Here is a 24,827-nt window from a genome sequence, read left to right on the forward strand (position 1 = left end):
TTTTGTTTGTTTTTCTTTTTTGAGGTTTTTCCCTTTTGCTCTGATTCTTCTTTCACAGCATGACTAATGCAGAAATATGTTTAATGTGATTGGACATATGTAGCCTATGTCATACTGTTTGCTGTCTTGGGTGGGGAGGGAGGGAGAAAATTTGAAAGTAGAAATCTTATAAAAGCAAATGTTGAAAACTATTTCTACATATAACTAGAAAATAAAATACTTCTATGATAAAAAAAAAGAACTCCACTTTAAAAGTGCTCTGCATCAGTCTTGCTTTGGGGGCTGTCCCAACTTGAAGAGCCATCCTAGTCTCTCCCAGTGGTATGGTCCTTGAGCTGTGGCCTGTCACTCTCTGGTGCTGACCCTGGATCCCTTGGTTTGAATCTCTGACATGTAGCACCAGTGGGGAGTAGTGCTAATGCTAGAACCTAGTTTTCCCCTACTGGTGCAGTGTGCTTTCCGTTACACTGGGGCCAGCTGCTATTATTTATTTATGTAGTATTTAAAATTTTTTTTAATATTACATTCATTTTTAGATATATCCACACTCCAAAGAAGCTTCCCTAGTAATGAAGAAAAACAGTTAAGAAAAAACTGACATAACAAACAGGAATATCATTTGTAACATCAACCTCCTATAACCTCTTATCTTTCTACCAAAAGGAGGGAAATATTTATCTTTTGAGAAGCTAGGTGGCACAGTGGATAGAGCACAGACCCTTGAGTCAGGAGGACCCGAATTGAAATCTGGCCTCCTCAGACACTTATTAGCTTTGGGACCCTGAGCAAGTCACTTAACCCTGTCTGCCTCAGTTTCCTCATCTAGAAAATGAGCTGGAGAAGGAAATGGCAAACCACTCCAGTATCTTTGTCACAAAAACCCCAAATGGGGTCAAAAAGAATCAACTGTGACTGAAAAAATGACAGAACATCAACAAAAAATTCTCTCCCTAAAAAGAATTCTATTTGGTGGGCTCACATTTTTGAAGGATTGGGAATGGAGAGGGAAAAATCATCTCTTAGAGAGAATAGTAACCAAAAAATGCCCTGTCCATCCCTCATATGCTGAAGGATAGACAAATATTCAAATAGTAGTAGGAATTGGACATGAAACAACTCAACAACAACAACAACAACAACAAATCTACCTTTTATTTAAGGAAGGAAAGGTCTGGTTGCTAAGATAGAAGGGAGTTAAAGAATTGATATGGCTGTGTCTCTGATCAATTGCTGAGCTAGAGAGGTGGCTCATTGGAATCCTGTAGATATGGAGAATCTTCACTGTTTGCCAGTTTATAACATTTCAGGTTAAATTCTATGAAATGAACTGCCCTCCAATCCTAATTCAACCAGATTTCTGACTATTCTTCAACATTACCTTTTTTTTTTTTTAAAGTGAGGCAATTAGGGTTAAGTAACTTTCCCAGGGTCACACAGCTAGTAAGTGTTAAGTGTCTGAGGCTGGATTTGAACTCAGGTACTCCTGACTCCAGGGCCAGTGCTCTATCCACTGTGCCACCTAGCTGCCCCTACCCTTTTTTTTTTAATCATAAAAGTATTTTATTATTTTCCAGTTACATTTGTTTTCATAAGATTTTAAGTTCCAGGGGGCAGCTAGATGGTGCAGTGGATAGAGCACCGGCCCTGGAGTCAGGAAGACCTGAGTTCAAATCTGACCAGACACTTAACACTTACTGGCTGGCTTTACAGATAATATGATGTTATACTTGGGAGTCTACCTGCCAAGACAAACCAAGGAATGATATGAACACAACTATAAAACACTTTTCACACAAATAAAGTTAGATCTAAACAATTGGAAAATATTGTTCTTGGGTAGGCTGAGCCAATATAATAAAAATAATAATCCTACCTAAATTAATCCATTTATTCAGTGCAATGCTAATCAAAAAATCAAAAATTATTTTATAGGTCTAGAAAAAATAATAAAATTAATCTGGAAGAACTGTATTATAAAGTGGCAATTATCAAAACAATCTGATACTGGCTAAGAAATATAGTGGTGGATCAGTAGAATAGATTAGTTACAAATTGCATTATAGTAAATGACCATAGTAATCTAGTGTATGATAAACCCAAAGATCCAAGCTTTTGGGGGGGAAATTCATTATTTGACAAAAACTGCTGAGAAAACTAAAAACAGTTGGTCTAAGTATAGACCAACATCTCACACTGTATACCAAAATAAGGTCAAAATGGGTACATGATTTAAACATAAAGGGTGATATCTTAAGCCAATTAATTATCTGTTAGATTGATGGATAAGGGAAGAACTTAGGACCAAAGAAGATACAGAGAGCATTACAAAATGTAAAAGAGATCATTTTGATTATATAAAATTAAAAAGATTTTCCAAAACAAAACCAAAGGCAATCCCAAAGGACTAATGATGAAGCACTTGCCCAGGGTCACAGAGCTAAGTGTCTGAAGCTTGATTTGAACTCAGGAATATGAGTCTCCCTGACTCTAGATCTGGAACTCTATCCACTGTGCCACTTAGCTGCCCAGAAGAAGGATTAGATTTATTTAAAGGGAGAACTAGAGACAATGTAAGGAAGTTATGGAAAGGAATAGCTTCTTGAGAACAACAAACATTATGAAAATTACTATATGCAAAGTAATAGATTAGATGTTGAGAGACTACGCAGACACAAACCTAGTACCTCTCTTCTTACATTCTCCTGGGGTTGGCAAAAGAAAAGAGAATGATTCTACATTTAAAGGCATCTCAAACCCAACATGTCCAAACCAGAATTCTTTGTCTTCCTACCCAAATTCTGACCTCCTCCAAGCTTCCCTGCTACTATCAAAGAAACCACTGTTCTTCCAGTTATCCATGTTTGCAACTTGATGCCACCTCTTCAACTCCTCACTTTCACTCATCCTACAGATATAACTAGCAGCCAAAGCTTGTCATTTCTCTACAATATCACTCACATATGGGTCCTTCTCTCAACTCTCACAACCACTCAGATCCAAATAACTTCTTGCTGGGACTACACAAATTACTGATCCAATTCTATACTAATCATATCACTAAAGGATTACTTTATAGAACTTGGAAAAGAATAACAAAATACATTTGGAAAATGAAAGGTAAAAAAGAATATAAAGAATATAATGAAAAAAGTAGAAAGGATGGTGTTTGTCTCTATCATATTTCAAAGTATACAACAAAGGAATTATTATCCAAACTTTGTAGTACTGTCAAAAAATAAAAAGGTAGATCAGTGGAACCAACTAAATGCCTAGAAATAAATGCCCACAGCAGCCCAATGTTCAAAAAGCCCAAGAACAGAAATTACTGAACAAGGGACACTATTCCACAAGAAATGCTGAGAAAACAAGAAAGCAGCTTGGTTAAAATGGGGCAGGGGGAAGAGAAATTGGAACACAAAGTTTTTAAAAAATTGATGTTAAAATTTTGTTTTTACATATATTTTGGAAAATAAAATTCTATTCAAAAACTAAAAAAATAAACAAACAAAAAAAAGAAAGTTTCAAAACAAGATTTTACATAATGAACCACAACAAAATTCCAAATGGATAAACAGTTTAAATGACAAGGCAAAAACTGTTTTAGCTTTCAGAATTAGGAATACAGAAAGAAACTGCAATCATATGCAGAATGGAAGAGATCATAAAAGACAAAGTTAGACTCAATGGCATAAAATTAAAATGATTTTGTACAAATAAAATCAATGCAACTAGAATCATAGAAATAGAATGGATTTTGAAAAAAATTCATTAGGCCTATTTGTTATATAAGATGGCTCTCTGAAGAGGCAATTCAAATACTATAGAGTCACCACAAGGAGAGCACGAGATCTAGCAGCTCCTACATTAAAGGATTGGAGGGCGTGGAATATGAGATGGCTCTCTAAGAGGAAGAAGGGGAGGAATACTGGAGAAAACTATGGTGTGAAAAACAAAGGACATTAATAAAAATATTTTTTAAAAAAGAAAAAACTTTCAATAAAATACAATAGATACTCATGTTAAAAACTCCAAAAGTAGAGGGAAGAGGAGGGGAGGGAAAGAGGGATAAAAATCAGAACCCAAAACTATAAATAAAAAAGTTTATTATTAAAAAAAAATAAAAGAGCTTAACATTGTTTCAGCACCCCAAGAGTAGCAAAGAAATAGCTTCGGCTACCAAAAATCTGAGAGGAGCAGATATGAAACAGGCAACATGTGATACATATAGTTCCCTACTAACCCATACACATGCAGGCCTGCAGTCCAGAATAGTGGGTTATCCTGATTACATGAGTTTTCCTACACATATTCCTCACTGCCAGGTTTCTGTATGTGCCCACTTTCCTTATCCCACCCTCATGGAAACTGTGATTTTGTGGGAGAGAGTGGTCCAGGTTTATGGCTAGACTGTTATTATGTTGTGAAGAAAAACTCCAAAAGTTCTAGGATTCAAAATGCCTATTATTTTTGATAGTACGACACCTAAATCTTATAAACAAGATTAAGAACTTCTTCTTAAAAGACAACTCATTAAAAGATATAAACACCTTTCAAAAGGAAAGATGTACCCAATAACAAAATGAAAAAATTGATCAAATCCATTATAACTTGAGAAATGTGAACCAAAACAACCCTGGCATTAACTTATGGCTATCAAGTTAGAGAAGATGTTCAAAGATGAGAAAATTAATTGCTGAAAGGAGTGGGAGAAGATGACACCAGCATTCACGGCTGGTAATACTGCCAACTGATACAACTATTCCAGAAAATAGTTGAGTATTATGAAACAAAAGACAGATTCCACTAAGAGCAGTTTGTCTTAGGAAGATTACTGACTACAAGAAAATGAACCACCTGTACCGAAATGTTCAGATCAGTACCATTTGTGATAAGAAATAAGAAACAAAGTATGTGCCCAATGACTGAGGAATGGTTGAACAATGACAGTCTACTGATAGAATTACTTAAGACACTATAAAGAATGATATATAACAAGAACTCAAATAAATTCGGGAAGGCTTCTATGAAGTAAGTCAGAGTGGAAAAAGGAGAGCCAAGAAAAAAAATTGTTTGGGTGTTTGCTGGGAAAAGCCTGTTGTGTAAAATGATTAATAATAATGATAATAATAATAATGCATTTTAAAATATATATATTTAAAAGAGGTAGCTATAGGAAGAAGTAGGTTGAGAAAGAAGAAAAAAATGGCTCATGTTAAGAAACAATGTTAAGGAAAGCTAACAAAGTTATATAATGGCAGAACAAGAAGGAAAAAAAAAACCAACAGAAAAAGAAAACCATAGGAAAACAACAGAACCCATAGCAAAAACATGGCTGGAAGGTGCAAAGGATCATAGAATCACAGACTTAGAGGTTCTTGCCATGGCCCTACTCTCCAACCATCTCCACTTTACCAGATTAGATTCCACCCAATTCCTCTCAATTTGCCAGTCAGGCTTTTTGGCTTATCTTCATGCAACATCCCACAGTCTCTGCCATCATGCCCATATACGGGTACCCTTCCAAATCTTCACTTTCTAGTGCCCCTTTATGTGTTGTGTTCTCTATTTAGAACATAAACTTCTTGACAACAGGGACCAGCTTGCTTGTTTGTATTTGTATACCCAGTGCTTAACATAATGCCTGGAATGTAGTAAGCATTTCCTTCCAATCTGGAAGGAAACTTAGAGCTACCCTAATCACAAGGAAAGTGAATTCTGCAACATGTAAGGAAAAGAGCAAAAAAGGGAGGGGCAAAAATCAAATACAATCAATCTAAGAAAAAGACTGAGGAAACAGTAAGAAAGGATCCATTAAAAATGTAGATAGACGCATGATAAGCAGTGGAGCAAGGTGAAGGTAAGGGGATGGGATAGAAGATGTAAAATAATTAAGGGAGATTGAGGATGTTAGCACTATCATACTAAATTGTGTATAGTGCACGTGATGGCAGGGATGCACAACAGGAATAATATAACCTAGCAGGTTATATAATATAACCTCTATCTTCCTAGTATGCCAAGAGCAACTGGTACCCTTCCCCTCCTTTAAGGCATTCTGGGAAATAACCCTTGGTGACATTTAGCAACCTGAATGAGTAAATAAGACCAGAGATGATAGAGTTAAAGAGCTAGAAAGGAGTTTGGAGGTCATCTAGTCTAATCCCTTCATTTTACAGATAAAGAAACTGAGGTGCAGAGAAATGAAATGACTTACCCATGGTCTCACAAAGAACAATGGTAGAACTGACATTTGAACCCTGGCCCCGATTCTACATTCATTACTCTTTTCATAACTAGCCCCATCTTGGGAGAAGGCAGGGATAAAGGAACAGGACAATAGTGGGGAAAGCTGGGGTATTCCTTCAAACCCAGAGAGGTAACAAGAAGTGCTAAGGCAAACAGGAGACACTGGTAGGGAAGAGGAGAGTGCAGAGCAGGCGCATGAAAATGATTCTATAGCACCTCAGAGGAGACTGAAGATAGAGACTTCCTTATGCATTATTAAGGAATGGTGAGTTGTATGTTGTCCCAGATGCCTTCTCTGTTCAGATAGGGGCCATGTAGAAAAGAAGACTTAAGAATAACAGATATGGGGGCAGCTATGTGGCACAGTGGATAAAGCACCTGCCCTGGAGTCAGGAGTACCTGAGTTCAAATCCGGCCTCAGACACTTGGCACTTGCTAGCTGTGTGACCCTGGGCAAGTCACTTAACCCCAATTGCCTCACCAAAAAAAAGGATAATAGATATGTACTTTTTGAGCAATTAAAAAAAAAACCATAATACCAAAGACAAAAACCCCAAACCTCTTGGAAACTTGTTTCCTTATGTGCAATTTAGAGTGCCAGCATCCTGGGAAAAGTGACAAGTGCCATATACTGGAAAAGAGCTAAATCACTGAGTGGAAGCCAGCAAAAGCAATCAAGAATGGAGGGGCAGAAAGCAGATCATGGTGGCTTGAAAAATCATACAAGGAAAAAAAAAATGAGGCTTCCTATCTAGTTATATAGTGTGGGGATGGATCAATAGTCAGATACTGAGATGTTTTATACAGTCTACAAAGGTGCCAGCTGGATTCCCTGCCATGATTGCTGCTTGGTCATTTCAGTCATGTCTGACTTTTCGTGGACCCGTTTGGGGTTTTCTTGGCAAAGATACTGGAGTGGTTGGTCATTTCCTTCTCCAGGTCTTTTTTTTTTTTTTTTTTTTTTGCAGGGCAGTGGGGGTTAAGTGACTTGCCCAGGGTCACACAGCTAGTAAGTGTCAAGTGTCTGAGGCTGGCTTTGAACTCAGGTCCTCCTGAATCCAGGGCCGGTGCTTTATCCACTGCGCCACCTAGCCGCCCCTTCTCCAGGTCATTTTACAGATGAGGAAACTGAGGCAAAAAGGGTCAAGTGACTTGCCCAGGGTCACACAGCTAGTAATCATCCAAGACATGTCTGGGTGCCTTGGTACCTACTGGTCCAGTCTCCCTAGAAATATGTCACTAGGGTAAGGAGAGGTCTTCCCGAATCCAGATCTGACACACTATGCACTGTCCCACCTACCTGCCCACCATGATTATTGAATTATTATTTAATATATAGCAGGGTTATATGATTATTTAATACATAGTAATGACACTATGCATAATCACTCTAATACTCATAGCAATAATATATAGTAACGATAACACAAAGAGCCACAAAAATGCACAGCAATAATATTTAGTGGTTTAATAGAGAGAGATGGAACCCAGAAAAATCTAGGTTCAAATTCTACCTCTGACACAAACTGATTGTTGGATGCTGAGGAAGTAACTCTATTTCTCAGAGCCCCAAGAAGGACAGTTATTGATTTGCACTGTTTGGGCGTTCCCTGTGCCAAGCGGGACAGAGGTTCAAGCTTTCCCTAGCTCCAATAAACAAACAAAACAAAAGACACAGGGTAGAAGAGATACAGGATCTAGAGTCAGAGAATCTGGATTCGAATCCTAGCTTTGTCACTCATTTTTCTGGGTCTCAGTGTAAAATAAGGGGTTGAACCAGAGGGCCTCTGCAGGCCCTCCATGCTCCAAAACTGTTGTTCTGTGAGCCGTACAAAGCAAGCAGTAACCTCTCTGATCAGGACATGAGAGAAATCGGGCAGCTGGCTTAAGAAAAGGCAGACTCAGACTATTTAAAGTTAGCCGAGCTATTTAAAAAGAGGATTTGGTCCAGGAACACATTTCAATGTCAAGAACTTCACTATTATTAGTCAAAGAAATATGGCAGTGACAGGAAAGCATGTCAGAGGCTGGCCTTCTTCATTAAGCTACAGGTGGTACGGGCTGCGGTTTTCCATTCCCCTTAGGAGATGAATGATTCTGTGAGGAAAGAATCCCCCTAAAAGGTGAAGTCTGAGCTCTGGCATTGAGAGGGTTCACCTCTTTTTTTTTCAGGCTTGGGCTAGGCTGTCAAGAGAGCTTTGTGGGGGCAGCTGGGTGGCACGGGGGATAAAGCACCAGCTCTGGATTCAGGAGGACGTGAGTTCAAATCTGACCTTTGACACTTGACACTTACTAGCTGTGTGACCCAGGGCAAATCACTTAACCCCCATTGCTCCACCCAAAAAGAGAGAGAGAGAGAGAGAGAGAGAGAGAGAGAGAGAGAGAGAGAGAGAGAGAGAGCGCCTTGTGTCTGAGGACAGCTTCCTTTTCACCTGTCACTATGACCACTTGATCCAGCATTAAGGAAGTAAGAACTTCAACTCCTTTTACTGCCAGCTCAACTTTGTGAAGTGAATAATTTATTTCCTGGTCATTTCTTAATCAAGGTGCCACTATGTAAAGGAGGATGGTTGGGTACATGGAAAGAGTGTTGGCTATTGAGTCAGAGAACCTGGGTTCAGAATCTGAACACTACATGTGTTACTATGGTTCTGTCACTTAAGGTCACTGGGCCTCAGTTTTCTTTTCTTTTCTTTTTTTTTTTTAGTGAGGCAATTGGGGTTAAGTGACTTGCCCAGGGTCACACAGCTAGTAAGTGTTAAGTGTCTGAGGCCGAATTTGAACTCAGGTACTCCTGACTCCAGGGCTGGTGCTCTATCCCCTGTGCCACCTAGCTGCCCTGTCAGTTTTCTTATTTGTAAAAAGGAAGGGGATTGGACTAAAGAGCCTCTGAAGGTCCTTCCAGCTGTAGGCCCATTAATTTTTTTGTTTGTTTGTTTGGTTTACATGGGAAATTATACCTTAGGGAGAAAAAGTATCTAAATAAAGTCTAGGAAGAAGGAGGAGTAGGGAGGCATGGAAATGGTTTGGCTATTGAGCCAAACAGATCATCTATAGGGCTTCTAAGTCTGGGAAAGATCAGCAAAGCTGCAATAAAATGCTGAAGGCACCTGAGATATAGGAAAGATTTTATGGGGTTATATGCATGTGCATCATGCTTTGCCAAACTTTGGCAACTTGGTGGTGAAGTGGATATAGTGCTGGGCCTGAAGTTAGGAAAACCAGAGTTCAAATTCAGCCTTGGACACCTACAAGCAAGGTGATCTGGACAAATCACTTAACCTCTGTCTGCCTCAGTTTCCTTGACCGTAAAATAGGGATATTAATAGAACCTACCTCCCGGGGTATTGTGATGATCAAAGGAAATAGTATTTGGGGGGGGGCAGGGTTTGGTGAGGCAACTGGGGTTAAGTGACTTGCCCAGCTAATACGTGTCAAGTGTCTGAGGCTGGATTTGAACTCAGGTCCTCCTGACTCCAGGGCTGGTACTCTATCCACTGTACCACCTAGCTGCCCCTTGAAATAGTATTTGTAAAGAGCTTGGCACAGTGCCTGACCCATAGTAGGTACTTAATAAATGTTTGTTCCCTTCTCCTTTCCCCAAAGGCTGAAAAAATAGACCACTTTTTTCCCATGACTTTTAGCTTCCCAGACATAACATCATTTCTGACAAATGAATACTCATGCACTGTCCCTTTATACAGAACAGATGTGTTCCTTAAAAGTCAGGGGTCAATTAAATTTTTGGGAATGGAATTGCTTTCAGATTGCCACAGCGATAGAGATATTTTATCTTAATTTTGGGTCTTCCTTTGGTAGTGTTTCCTGAGGCTTTAAATCGACTGCTTTCTGATTCCATGCTGACTTTTCTCACATGGTCACACATCGATATCATACAGCTTAGCATTCACCTGACTGCAAAATCTAATCATAAAAGAGTAGAGCAGCAGGCTAGAAATGAGATCCCCATAGCTTAGAGTTCAAAGCATGGGGAGAAACTCCTCATAGACCACTGGGCCAGTGAGAGACGGCTTCAATGTTGTCCTCTTCTCTGAGGTAAACATCCTTTACTTGGAAGTCAAAAAACCAATTTTCTGAGTACTTAATACGGTGAAAATTTTGCATGGAAATGGGTTTTAATGAAATGTAAGCTCAATAGGAGTAAGCAGGATGACACAGCAGCCAGAAAAAACCAAACCAAACCAAACCAAACCAAAACTTAACGTAGTCTTAGGCTTCGCTAATAGAAGAACGTAATACAGAGAAGCATCATGGTACAGTGATAGAGAGCTGGCCTTAGAGCCAGGAAGACTTGATTCAAGTCCTGTTCTAACACATCCTACCTGAGTGATCCTAAGCTAAATCCCTTAACCTCTCAGTTTCCTCAGGACACTCTAAGATGAACAGTTGCACTAGCAGAGGGAGACCCCCCCCCATACACACACACCTCATTGGATGTTCTCAGAAACCCATGAAATCATAGATTTGGTCCAAAACTATCCAGGACAAGAGGATGATAGCCCTATTGTAATCTTTCCCAGTCAGACCAACTAGAATACTTTATTTAGTTCTGGAAATCACATTTTAGGAAGGATATTTCCAAATTGGAATTCAATTCAATAAACTTTTGTTAAGTGCCTACTAAGAGTCAGCCCCACCCCCCCCCAAAAAAAAACAGGCAAAAGACATTGTCTGCCATCAAGAAGCTTACAGTCTAATGGGGGATACCTTCCAGGGGAGGGCCACCAAGATGATAAAAGGACGAATAGCCATATAAGGACTGGTTAAAGAAACTGAGAATATTTAAACATAAACAAAAGTTCATGGGGACATGAAGATTGCCTTCAAAAATTTGAAGAATTCTTCATTAGAAGATTTAAATTTGTTCTGTCTGACCCAAAAGGGCAAAACTAGGAGAAAATGGGTAAAAGCTGAAAAGACAGATTTAGGTTCTATGTAAATATGGCCTCCATCAGTCACAGCAGCTTCCCAGGCTGATATTAGCACTCATGTGTTAGAGCTCTCAGAGGGTCAGTTAATGATGACCACCACTTTCAAGGTTCTATCCAGTAATCCTGAAGGGCTGGATTTCTAGCACTGTCACAGGCACCTACTGCTCTGCTTCCTGTTTACAATCTATCAGCTGGACTTAATTAACTTTTAGAAAAGCGATTTACTAAGTATGGAACAAATAGATGATAGAAAACATTGCGCCCAAACTGGAGGTGCACTCTCCCCTTGCACACATAAGATTCCTTGGGGAGAATGGGTCCAAACTGTAAAGGTATAAATGTAGTGGGGTTCACATATAGAAAACACATGAGATAAAAGGAAACCTTACAAATTCAGACCCTGGGAGTCCATTTCTTCTTTTGTGGAACCCTTGTGAAGTTTCCTTTAGCTCTAGCTCTCTACTAGACTCCAAGGACCAGTACCTTTATGGAATCTATGTCCTGAATTTTTCTCCAGTGCAAGAAGTTGTGTTCCTTGAAGCTGCCTCACTTCTTAAGTTATTTCACTCCCACATTCACCTTAGTTGATATTTATCCATGTTTGTCCTCAGGGTGTCCTTGATTTCTCTCCTTCTGATCACGTCTGGGTGCTTTGGTGCCTACTGGTCCAGTCTCCCCAGGAATATGTCAAAAGGGGAAGGAGAAGAGTAACACTCCTTATGAACTCAATCCCCTTCCCCATTACTCTTCCTTGATCATACCCATTTATTACAAGGGGGATTGTTTTGCTTTTTCTTTTTTCCAATGAGGGGCAAGAGTAGGAAGGAGAGAAAATAAGATTTTCGTTCACTGGAAAAAATTAATTTAATTTTAAAAATCAAGGATACAAAAATGAATTACATCTAATTCACAGTTCAAAAAGTGGGTAGTATGATAAAGTCTTTTTGAAAACGAAAGCCACTTTTGAAGTCAATAGCCCCTATAAGCCTCTATCTAAAAGACTGTTGGAGTAAGTGGTTGGCAGCAATCTGCCAAGAAATCTAGAAGAAACTGGAAATAACCAAAATAATAATGTACGGTTAAATATTAAATCTGAAGTTTCAAAGAAAAAAAAGGAGGAAGGAAACAAGGAAAAATGTTAATGTTGCTTGACATGAACTGTAAGGCTTCTTTGACAATTCTGCTACAGGGTTCTGGGAGGAGCTTCCTGGAGGAGAGGAAAATACTCAGAATAATTTGGCCCAATAAATCCTAAACTAACAAAGAAGAGAAATGGGAAAGCTATTTTTAAACTTGGAGCAAGAGAAATTCTTTCAAAAAAGATATGAATTTTTTCTGCTGAGGGTTGTCGTATGTTAGGGAGTAGCATCTCTGCCGATATGCTCACAAGGATGGGCTATGTAAACGAAGCAAGCTTGGAAGGCCTAGAAAGAGAGGCTGCAAGGACAGGAAAGCCAGGCTGGCCACACATCGTCTGCAGCTTTGTGTGTGGTCTAGGGGACCTTCTCGTAAAGAGAAGTACATGGTGAGCTAAGAAGGAATGCAGTGCAGTGATGAAAAGATACGATAAATAAGCTGAGTCTAATCATAGCACAAGTGGAAGATATTGCACACACAATTCTTTGGCCCCGAATTCAAGGCCCTCCACAATCTGAGCCCAGCCCATGATTCCAGCTTCATCTCTGAATACTTCACTAAAGACCTTTCATCAGTCACTATGGGCTCCCTAAATGTACTTCATTTTTTGTATTTCCTGCCTCCGTGACTCTGCTCTTACCATTTTGTTGTTGTTGTTCAGTCATTTCGATCGCGTCTGACTCTTCATGACCCCATTTGGGGTTCGCTTGGCAAAGACACTGGAGCGGTTTCCCATTTCCTTCTCCAGCTCATTTTACAAATGAGGAAACTGAGGTAAACAGGGTGAAGTGCATTGATCAGAGTCATACAGCTGGTGTCTGAAGCTGGATTTGAACTCAGGAAAATGAATCTTCCTGACTTCAGGCCTGGCACTCTTTCCACTGCACCACCTTGCTGGCTGACTCACACACTCTTTATTCAACTCAATTTAATTCAATAACCATTTATTAAGCCACCTAGCCATGTGCTGGGTATTGGAATACAAATGAAAGAATACATGAGGGGGCAGCTAGGTGGCACAATGGATAGAACACTGGCCCTGGAGTCAGGAGGACCTGAGTTCAAATACGGCCTCAGACACTTAACACTTACTAGCTGTGTGACCCTGGGCAAGTCACTGAACCCCAATTGCCTCACTAAAAAAATAATAAAATAAAAAAGAATACATGAAAAACATTTATTAAGCACTTGCTCTGAGTCAAACATGGAGCCAAGCACTGAGGATATAAATATTTAAATGAGACTGTACCTGATTGCATGGAGCTTATATACTAAAAGGGTTGATTGGTTGTTGTCCTTCATTCTTGAAGAGGACCAAAATGACATCACTATGTTAGAGTCAAGTTACAATGTGTCTGACTATGAGGAGATCAATACAAGGTTGGAAAGACTCTATCACAAATAATCCATGTGAACATTTGGGTTAGATTCTCTAAATTTGTGCATCTCAAGTTCCTTTTGAGCTACTTCAATTCTGCTTTCCTCATAGAATATGGCACCTTGTCTGATGAGGGCATGCCATGTTGGGAGGTCCTATGTAAGCGTCTCCCATGTCATGCAATCAATTCCAAAGTTCTTTTTTAAAAAACATAATAAACGGGGCAGCTAGGTGGCGCAGTGGATAGAGCACCGGCCCTGGAGTCAGGAGTACCTGAGTTCAAATCTGGCCTCAGACACTTAACACTTACTAGCTGTGTGACCCTGGGCCAGTCACTTAACCCCAATTGCCTCACTAAAAACCAAAAAACAAACAAACAAAATAAACATTTTTATTTAAAGTTTTGAGTTCTAAATTTTATCCCTCCATCCCCTCCCCCCTCCTTAAGGTGGTAAGCAATGAGATATAGGTTATACATGTGCAATTATGTAAAACTTTTACCATATTAATAATTTTATATAAGAAAACTTGAGTAAAAATGAAAGCGAAAAATAGCATGCTTCAGTCTGGGTTTAATCAATATCAATTCTTTCTTTGGAAGTGGATAGTATGTTTTATCATTAGTCCTTTGGGATTGTCTGGGATCATTGTATTGCTGAGCAGGATGCTCTTAGAAAAAACCTGGGAAAACTTACATGAACTGATACAAAGTGAAAAGAATAGAAGCAGAAGAACGTGGTACAATATTGTAAGATGATCACCTGTGAATGACTTAGCCATTCTCAACAATACAATGATCCAAGACAACTTATGAAGGACTAATGATGAAAGGTTTTGTGTACCTCCAGAGGAAGAAATGATGGTGTCTGAATACAGATTGAAACATACTTTTTTTTTAGGGAGGCAATTGGGGTTAAGTGACTTGCCCAAGGTCACACAGCTAGTAAGTGTTAAGTGTCTGAGGCCGGATTTGAACTCAGGTACTCCTGACTCCAGGGCCAGTGCTCTGTCCACTGCGCCACCTAGCTGCCCCCGAAACATACTTTTTAAACTTTATTTTTCTTGAGGTTTTTATTTTCTTGGTCTACGTTTTCTTTTACAATATAGAAATGTTTTGCATGACTTCACATCTGTAACCTATATCAAATTGCTTGCATTCTCAAATGGGGTGAGTGGGCAGGGAGAAAGGAAGAGAAACTGGAACTCAAAAATAGAAAAACAAATGTTAAAAATTGGTAATACATGTAATCAAAAAGTAAAATACTCAATAATTAATTTTTTAAAGAAATAGGGAGGTTAGGAGGAAGGGTACATTTAGGGAGATAATGGATTTTATTTTGAATATGTTACATTTGAGAAGCTTATGGAGCATCCTGGTAGAGATGCCCAAGCAGGCAGAGGGAGACAAGGACGGGAGCTCAGTAGAGAGATGAGGGCTGGATATATAATAGCCAGTTATTGGGGGCAGCTAGGTGTCACAGTGGATAAAGCACTGGCCCTGGATTCAGGAGAACCTGATTTCAAATCCAGCATCAGATACTTGACAGGTACTAGCTATGTGACCCTGGGCAAGTCACTTAACCCTCATTGCCCCACCAAAAAAAAAAAAAAGCCAGTTATTAATACCTAACATTTACACAAATACTTCAAGGTTTGCAAAATACTTTACACTTATCATCTTATTTGATCCTCACAACAACTCTGTAGAGTACGTACTATTATTTTTTTTACAGGTGAGAAAACTGAGGCTGAGAGAGATTGAATGACTAACCCAAGGTTGCACAGCTAGCAAATGTCTAGGTTGGGATTCAAACTCAGGTCTATATGCCTCCAAGTCCAACACTCTATCCACTAATATAAGCTGCCTCTTAAATTTGGAAGTCATCTACATAGAGGCTATAGTTGAACCTATAAGAGCTGGTGAAATTCAGAAGAAACTTTAGGGGTTATCAGATCCAACCCCCTACTTTTTTTTTTTTTTTTAGTGAGGCAATTGGGGTTAAGTGACTTGCCCAGGGTCACACAGCTAGTAAGTGTTAAGTGTCTGAGGCCGGATTTGAACTCAGGTCCTCCTGAATCCAGGGCCAGTGCTCTATCCACTGCGCCACCTAGCTGCCCCAACCCCCTACTTTTAAAGAAGAAAAGATTGTGACCCCAGAGAAGTTCTGTGATTTGGCTATGGTCATACAGGTAATAAATGGCAGAGGTGAGATTCGAACCTGGTTCCTCCAATTATTTCCATTGTACCATGTGGCTGCTTACTGTCACCTACCCTGAACCACTTCTCCTCCTGTCAGACCAACCTCTTCCTACCCACCTTCCAAAGCCCAGCTCAAGTTGCTTTCCTTCCATGAAACTTTTTTAGACCATAGGAAGAGAAGTCTCTCTTCCTCTCTCTCACTCTCACTCACTTTCTCTCTCTCTCTCTCTCTCTCTCTGGCCTTGAAGGAGCATTCGGAGTAGACTAGGGACTAGCGGCTGACTCCCAAGGAGATTACAGACCCCTGGTGGTGAGTTAATAAAATCCAGCTCTTTGAATTAGCTGATCTGAAAGTGAGTTTGGTTTTGAGACAGCCTGTGCTAGAGCCAGGGAGATGATCCATTTTCCCCTTTCCCTATTCCTTTGTCCTTGACCTTATTCATTTCACCTTTCCTGTGTATTTTATTCCCATTAATAAAACCTGATTTGTTTGTGGAAAAAAGGCTGTTAAGCTCCTTTCTTACTGGCCTGGGAGAAATAACTAAAAAGGGCAGTTCAGAGGGGAGAGAGCTTTGGACCTAGAGGTCCCTCATTATTTTCTGAACCCTAACATTACAATGAGCCACCCAATGAACTCTCCCCATAATAAATTTGTTTCCATAATTCATAAATCTCATATTAATTTCACCAAAGACAATATGATGGCAAAAATGCCTGTTATGCTGCATAACTCAGGACATACTTGTAATATATACAATAATTCCAAACCATACCCAGAGTATACATAGTCACAATGACATATAAATGATAAATGAATGTAATGGCTGATAATATTAAACATTATTACAATAATCTTCTTTGAGCTCTGGACTCTTTTACTTCTTTAGCTATTGAACTGCTGGATTGTCACTAATCTTTAGTATAGCATTGTCAGTGATCCAATTAAATAGAGTTGTGTGATTTGATTGGTATAGAAAGTTCCCAAATAAGGAAACTCTCTCTTCTAAAGCAGGAAGATGGCACTTGCCCTGCCACTCAGACATAGAGAATTGCTCAGAGCACTCATGGGTTAAATGACACGGCTGGGGTGACACAAGCAGTACATATGTGGCCGAGACTCCAAGGAAAGTTCTCCTTCCATCATCCACACTGCCTCTTTCATACCTGTCAATAAGGATCTCTCCTTCCTCTGAACTCTTACTACTAATTGCCCTCACTACTCATTTTCCAATTAATTTCATCCACAGCTTGTTTTCTTCTTGTCTCTCCAAATGCACAGACACATTTTATCTTTCCAACAGGAGTTCCCAGCCCCTAGCAACACCCCCAGGCACTCAGCACCATGCCTCACATGTTGCAGAATGCTCTCATAAATGTCTTCTCGTTGACCCTTAGTTGAAATGGGATAATGAAGAGGGGTGAGTGAGTATATAAAATACATAAAGAACACCAAAGAAAGTCTGGCGTTCCTGAACTAACTGTGGCAAACAATAAAGCCATAAAGATAATTATGAACATTTATATGTTGACTAATAGCTTTATAGACATTATCTCATCTAATTCTCAAAACAACCCAGAGAGACAGGTGATGCAATTATTATTTTATGAGATAACTGGAAAGTGCAGTGGATAGATTGTCAGAGTTGGAGCCCAGAAGAACTGAGGTTCAAATCCTGCTTGAGATACACTTAAGCCACATGACTTTGGGCAAGTTCCTTAATTTCTTGCAGACTCAGTTTCCTCATCTGTCAAATGGAGATAATAGCAGCACCTTTCTCACAAGGTTTTTATAAATGTAAAATGATATAATATGTATAAAGCACTTGGCAAACTGCAAAGCCCCACATACACATTAACTATTATTAGTATCCCTAATTTAAAGATGAAAAAACTGAGGTTAAGGAACTTGCCCAAAGTCATATAGTTAATAACTAGCAGAGGCAGCACTCGAACTCAAGTCTTTTGATACCTAGGCTGGTGTCTCTCCAATATCAAGAGAACAAAGAATGGAAGTGAGGGAGGGAGAGAATGGGGAGGAAGGAAGGAAGGAAGGAAAGGGAGGGAGGGAGGCAGAAGGTCCATTCTAGGGTGGGGTTAGTCAGTGTGGACTTTTGAGGGAATGAGAAAGGGGAGAAACAGGGTCCAGGGGATTTGAAAGTTATCCTTAGTGAAAAGAGAATCTTAGGACCATAGGATTTATAGCTAGAAGGAACCTTAAAAATTATCAAGGGCCCTTTCATTTTACAGATGAAGAAACTGAGACCCAGAGATGTTAAATGCTTTGCTGAAGGTAATATACAACCAAACCCAAAACTGAAGCTAACTTCTCTGACTCCAAACCCATGAAAACATCTTATGAATGACTTATGGTATATGAGTTATATGAGACTTCCTCCTATAAAGAGAATCAATGTATTAATACTCTCTAAGAGGAATGAAGACATGGCTGGCCTGGGTATCTTCCCCAAAAGGGAAGTTCTTGGAGGAACCAATTGCTCAGAGAAAGGTTGCAGGAGCAGAGGGTACTTCCAGTGTGTGAAGTGCAGGAGTGAAGTGAAGGGGCAATGAGGTGGCATCAAGAAACAGAAAGGAACAATTTACAAAAAAAAATTTGGAAAAAATTATGGAATGAGGGACAAAATAAAGGCAAAAGTAGGAGTGTCACATAGGTAGAGAGATACTGAAAAAAGAATGTCAGGGCAGCTAGGTGGCGCAGTGGATAGAGCACTGGCCCTGGAGTCAGGAGTACCTGAGTTCAAATCCGGCTTCGGACACTTAACACTTACTAGCTGTGTGACCCTGGGCAAGTCACTTAACCCCAATTGCCTGTGGAAATTTATTTTGATTTGGGGACCCTACCTTTAGGCTGAGATTAGAAAGCCTTAGGCCCTCAGGGTCTCTTCTCCTCCTCCTCTGCTTCAGCTGAGCCATAAAGCCCCATGGGCCATACAAGACGCCAGGTCAGACAGCTGGGGAAAAAAAAAAGCCCCCAGCTCCCTCCGACCTGAGCGGAGCTATCTGAAAGATCTCGGAGAGCCTGTGCTGAGACACGAGCTGCTCGAGAACCCCACCCCCCAGTCGCAGCCCTGGCTAACGGATTAGCTTGGTCTGTGGGGGCCAGGAAACCCTGAGATTTGAGTGGAGAGAAGAAAAGGTATATATAAACCTTGGAGTTAGATTAGGAGAGATCCGTCAGGGGGGACAAGACGAACAGTAACGCAGGATGAGGAGCAAGGAGGAAAGGCCGGGGGACAAGATTAAGAGAGGTGGACAAGATTAGAGGGGCGACAAAGGTGGCAGAGGACGGAGCAGACAGACAGAACAGGAGGCAGCAGAGAGCACAGAAGCGGTCAGCACAGGATACAGGTTGGAGAAAGTGAAGATTAAGAGGAGTTAGAAGAAAGTAGCTGAGCAAGTGAGTGCCCTGAGGCAAGAAAAGGTTAAGGCCTTTATTGTATTCAAAAAGTTCGAAGTACAGCAGGTGCAGTGGAAAGAGACCTCAGGAAAGCAGTCAGGTTGTACATTTTATTTCCCTGTATTCTTAATTTAAATAGTATCTCATAAATAAACTCTGCTTTGATTATTTAGTTAAGAGGCTTCTTAATCTTTAGTTTATCAATTTTGGGAGCAGTGTGGTGGAACTTTATAAACGGCCCACATTAAATTAACAGCAGTCAGATAGCTAGTCAATAGTCAAAAGTCCCCAGATTAGTCCTCCAGTCAGCATTAGCACCCGAAATTAGGCTAGTCAATTCAAAATATTTCTACATTTGAATGGCGACCACAGTAGGACTTACAGCCAAGTTATAATTTCTCTAAGCTTATAATTTTTAATATAGTTATAATTTTTCCTAAAGCCAATTATATAATTTTTTCAGGTTAGATATAGTTATTAATAATTGTTTACATGCCTCACTTAAAAAAACAACAACAAAAAGAATGTCAGGGAGCAACCTCCACCAAGAGTTCCTTATACTATTCTTACAGGATAGCATCATTTAAAAAAATCATCCTAGGTAGTGCAGTGGATTCAAATCCAACCTCAGACACTTACTAGCTGTGTGATCCAGGGCAAGTCACTTAATTAACCCTGTTTGCCTCAGTTTGCTTGTCTGTAAAATAAGCAGGAGAAGACAATGGCAAACCACTCCAGTACATTTGCAAAGAAAACCCCAAATGCGGCCATGAAGAGCTGGACATGACTGAAATGACTGAACAGCAGCCTCTAGTCTCCAGTCTCACATCTCCAATGGCCTATCCAATACTTTGAACAAGATGTCTCATTAATATCTTAAACTCAATGTATCAAAAGCAGGACTCATTATCTTTGCCCCCAAACCTCCCTTCTTCCCAATTTCTCTGTCTCTGCCTCCTGGTTTCCTTCAAGTCCTATCTTCTACAGAGAGCCCTTCCTTAAATTTAGTGTATTCATTCTGAGATTATCTCCAATTTATACTGTACATTCCCTGGTTGTTTGATGTTATCCATCTATTAGACTCTGAGCTTGAGAACAGGGAGTGTCTTGCCTTTCTTTGTATCCTCAGAGCTTAGCAGAGGGCCTAGCACATAGTAGGCACTTAATAAACGTCTACTGACTGGTTGGTTAGGGTCCAGTATGGCAGACCCAGGATCACTAGATACTTGGAGAAGTAAAGACATCTATAACAAACAGCCCCTATTTTGTCATTCTTTTTCCTGGTATGGCTTTTGGTGAGGAGCAACTGTGAGTCCATAGTAGCGATCAGATCATAGGTAATTCACTTCAAATCAGTTCCCTCATCTGGAAAGAGAAGGCTGGAACTAGATGAGCACTAGAGTCTCTTCTAGCTCTGACAATCTATGCTTGCATATGGAAGCCTAGGCTTTAAGAATTTAGAGGGGAAGGCCCCTGGGATAGGTCAATGTGAATTTAATCAGAATCTTGGCCTGGTCGAGGGAAACAGGGCCAATGGAGAAGGCAGCACTAAGTAGAGGATCAAAGAGTGAGTATAAATCAATAAAGAATCCCCAGGCAAAGCCCCAGACTAGAATGATATCATCTCATGCCTTCTTTACCCCAATGGTGGGAGAGCTTCAGGTCATATCCATGTCTCCCAAGGGGCCACATTCTTTGATGCTTCTCACTAGATTATCACACTGAGTCGACAGTGGGTTTGGATTTATTTCTCATGTAGGAAAAAGAAACTCCTAGCCGGCTCCTGTTGAAGTGCCATACCCTCCTGACATGGAAATTCCTTCTTGCATAATCAAGAAGCATTTAAAAAGTGTCTCCTCTATGTCACTTTAGCCCATGTTTCATCATCACCCTCAGGTTACCCTTTTAGATTCCTCCTAAACCCAAACTGAAATTTCTTCTTGAGTTTGGGGCACACTTAGAAAGGGAGGCAGCTAAGTAGAGCAGTGGATAAAGTGGTTGGTGTGCCTGGAGTCAAGAAGACTTGAGTTCAAACTCAGCTTCAGATACTTACTAGTTGTGTGACCCTGGAAAAGTCACTTAACCCCCTTGTCTCAGTTCCTCATCTATAAACTGTGGTAGAGAAGGAAAATGCCTCTCACTAGATGGTCACACTGAGTTGACAGTGGGTTTGGGTTTATTTCTCATGTAGGAAAAAGAGACTTCTAGCCAGCTCCCAATAAAATGACATACCTTTCTGATATGGAAATTCCTTCATGCTCAATCAAGAAGCAGTGCTGTCAGTGTCAGAAGAGAGGAGGCATATGCAGGAAATAATACAAGGTGAAATCAAAGGTCATGGCAAGATTTCCAGGGCAGAGCCAAGATGGTGGAGGAAAGACAGTGAACTCTCAAACTCACTACATGATCACTCCAGATAACTTCCAAATAATGCCATAGGACAATACCTAGAGCAGCAAAATCCACAGAACGTGCTGAGATCATTTTCCAATGAAGGACGGCTTGGAAGGTAGTAAGGAGGGAGCTGTGTGCTGAGACAGGGGTGGAGCTCAACCCCACAGTCACGCTGAAACAGATCCAGTCCCAGAAAGGCCTTACCAGAGAAAGAGACTCCCAGAGCCTCTGAATCAGCAGCAGTGCCAGTGTCATCTGGAACTAAGCTCACAGTCTAGTGGGAGGGCTGAGCCCTTGGCAAGGGGGAGATTACATCAGCCTCTGTTGGTGCTGAGGCAGAACTTGGGTTTTTCACCCCTGCTAGAAACCAGGAGGTAGGCTTGAGTAGCAGTGACCCAGGTGGGGGAAGGGCACAGACTCATGGGAGCTGACAACCACAGCACACAAAGTTTTTCTGTCTAGTTGATTAGCAAGTTGGCCTGGTGTTATCTATGGACCAGGGAACAAGCCAGGCAAGTGAAAAACCTGCCCTTCCTTAAATCATACCACCTGGGACCCCCTGAAGCTTGGGACAGTGCAGCCTGGAAACAGTGCCCCACTTTAAGGAGATAAAAGTCAAGTAAAAAAAGGCAAGATGAGCAGACAGAGAAAGGTGAGGACCATAGAAAGTAACCTTAGTGACAAGGAAGGTCAAGGTTCACCCTCAGAGGAGGATGGCAACGTCAGGGCCCCTATATCTAAAGCCTCTAAGAAAAATATGAATTTATCTCAGGCTATAGAGGTGCTCAAAAAGGACTTTGAAGATAAAGTAAAAGAGGTAGAGGAAAAAATGGAAAGAGAAATGAGGGTGATGCAGGAAAGACATGAGAAAAAAGTCAACAGTTTGAAAAGCCAAATGGAAAAGGAGATACAAAAGCTCTCTGAAGAAAATAATTGCCTAAGAATTAGGATTGAACAAATGGAAGCCAGTGACTTTATGAGAAACCAAGACACAATAAAGCAAATCCAAATGAATAAAAAATAGAGGGCAATGTGAAATATCTCCTTGGAAAAACTGCTAACCTGGAAAACAGATCCAGGAGAGGTAATGTGAAAATTATTGGTCTACCTGAAAACCATGATCAAGGCAAGAGCTTAGACATCATCTTCCAAGAAATTGTCAGGGAAAAATGCCCTGATATTCAAGAAGCAGAAAGTAAAATAGAAATGGAAAGAATCCACCGATCACCTCCTGAAAGAGATCCTAAAGGGAAAACTCCCAGGAATATTATAGCCAAAGGCCATGACAAGAGCTTGGATACAGGGGGAGGAGAGAATGTGAGGGGTAGAGGATAATTCCTAGGTTGTGAGTCCTGAGGGATTGGAAGGACGGTGCTGCCCCCTATGAAACTTTAACATGGGGAAAGAAAGGCATGTGGCTGTTTTCTATTTATTGATACTTAGCTGAGAAGGGTTTGTGGAATTTTGAATACTGTCAATATACTATAATAGAAAGCACCAAGACAGAATGTTAATGATTACATATTTCCACCACACCACATCCCCAAGTCTTTGAACAAAGCAAGAGAGAACCACCCGTCCACTGAGCTCTGGCCACTTAGGAAGATGGCAGCACCCCAGTCCACCGCCACCCCAATTGCATTAATGTGAACAAGGTACAACATTAAAGGATTTGGGGAAAGCATCTAAACTACGTGTTGTCCATTTTGCCTGTCCTTTCATGGAATAGGGAGGAACAGGATTAAAGAAACTCTAACTCCCATACATTCTTGTGAGTCAGTCAGTAAAAATTTAGCAGGTATTGATTAATCACTTACCATGTGCTTGGTCCTTCTAGACATCATCTCCCCCTGGAAACCTTTCTTTATTAACCCAGATCACTTACTCTGTGGCATCTCAGCTTACCTAAACTGTTCACCTACGCAATTAATCCTGTCCCCTCTCCTTGACAGTAGGGATTGTTTCATTCTTTGTAAGCCTATCCTCAGTGCCTTAGGGCAATGTCTGACACACAGTAGGCGCTTAATAAATATTTGTTGATGATTCCATGAAGACTCTAACTTAAAAAAAAAAAGGCAACTTTGCTCTAATGAGCAAGACAAGATACTCTAATTCATGGGCTACTATTGGGATGGATAGGGGCTAGTAATTTATACCTACACAGGATAAGTATAAGGGACTCATCACCATATACTCTAAATCTTTATGCATGATTGTTAATAATAACTTTTCCAGGGGGCAGCTAGGTGGCGCAGTGGATAAGGCACTGGCCCTGGATTCAGGACTCCGAGTTCAAATCCAGCCTCAGACACTTGACACTTAACTAGCTGTGTGACCCTGGGCAAGTCACTTAACCCTCATTGCCCTGTCAAAAAAAACAAAAACATAAACAAAAAAACTTTTCCATGTCTACCACAGACCAAAAGAAATCTTAATAACAAGTAACACATTTCTGTTTGTGCCTGATAAGTTCTGGTACTATATCTTGTAAATTAGGATTGAACTTTCTAGGAAAAAATTATTAGTTTTTTAAAAAAATAATACAGTTTTAGATCTGGTATGGATGACTAGGCCAACCTCCTTTGCATTTTTTTATTAATTTCCTTGATATTCTTGACCTTTTATTCTTCCAGATGAATTTTGTTATTATTTTTTCTAGCTCTATAAAATAAATTTTTCATAGTTTTATTGGTATGGCACTGAATAAGTAAATTAATTTTGGGAGAATTATCATTTTTATTATATTAGCTCAGCCTACCCATGTTTAGATCTTACTTCATTTGTGTGAAAAATGTTTTGTAATTATTTTCTTGTAATTATGATGAGTTTTTAAAGAAAAAAAATTCTACATAAACTTTTAGATGAGGTACACATATGGAATTTACATATTTTTGAGTTGTCTTGTGACCTAAATAGTATTTATTGATATCTTTGATTCCTGCACCACTCTGTTTCCCCCTCTCTCCATTCCAGCCCACCTTTATAACAAGGGATTTTGTCTTATGTCATTTTGCTGGACATTTTTTCTCTTTTTAAAGGAAATTATTTCTCTATTTAGATGGGCAGCTTCCTGAACCCAGGAATTCTGCCTCTTTCTTCCCATGC

The 24,827-nt window shown here is 40.1% G+C and overlaps 1 protein-coding gene across 3 annotated transcripts in view; it reads right to left on the reverse strand.

The window, feature by feature from the left end:
• MYLK (myosin light chain kinase) overlaps nucleotides 1-24,827 on the reverse strand; it is a 330,035-nt gene that overhangs the window by 214,599 nt on the left and 90,609 nt on the right. The gene's annotated exons all lie outside the window — the stretch shown is intronic.

This window comes from Dromiciops gliroides, chromosome 3, assembly GCF_019393635.1.
Source record: "Dromiciops gliroides isolate mDroGli1 chromosome 3, mDroGli1.pri, whole genome shotgun sequence".
NCBI lineage: Eukaryota > Metazoa > Chordata > Mammalia > Microbiotheria > Microbiotheriidae > Dromiciops > Dromiciops gliroides.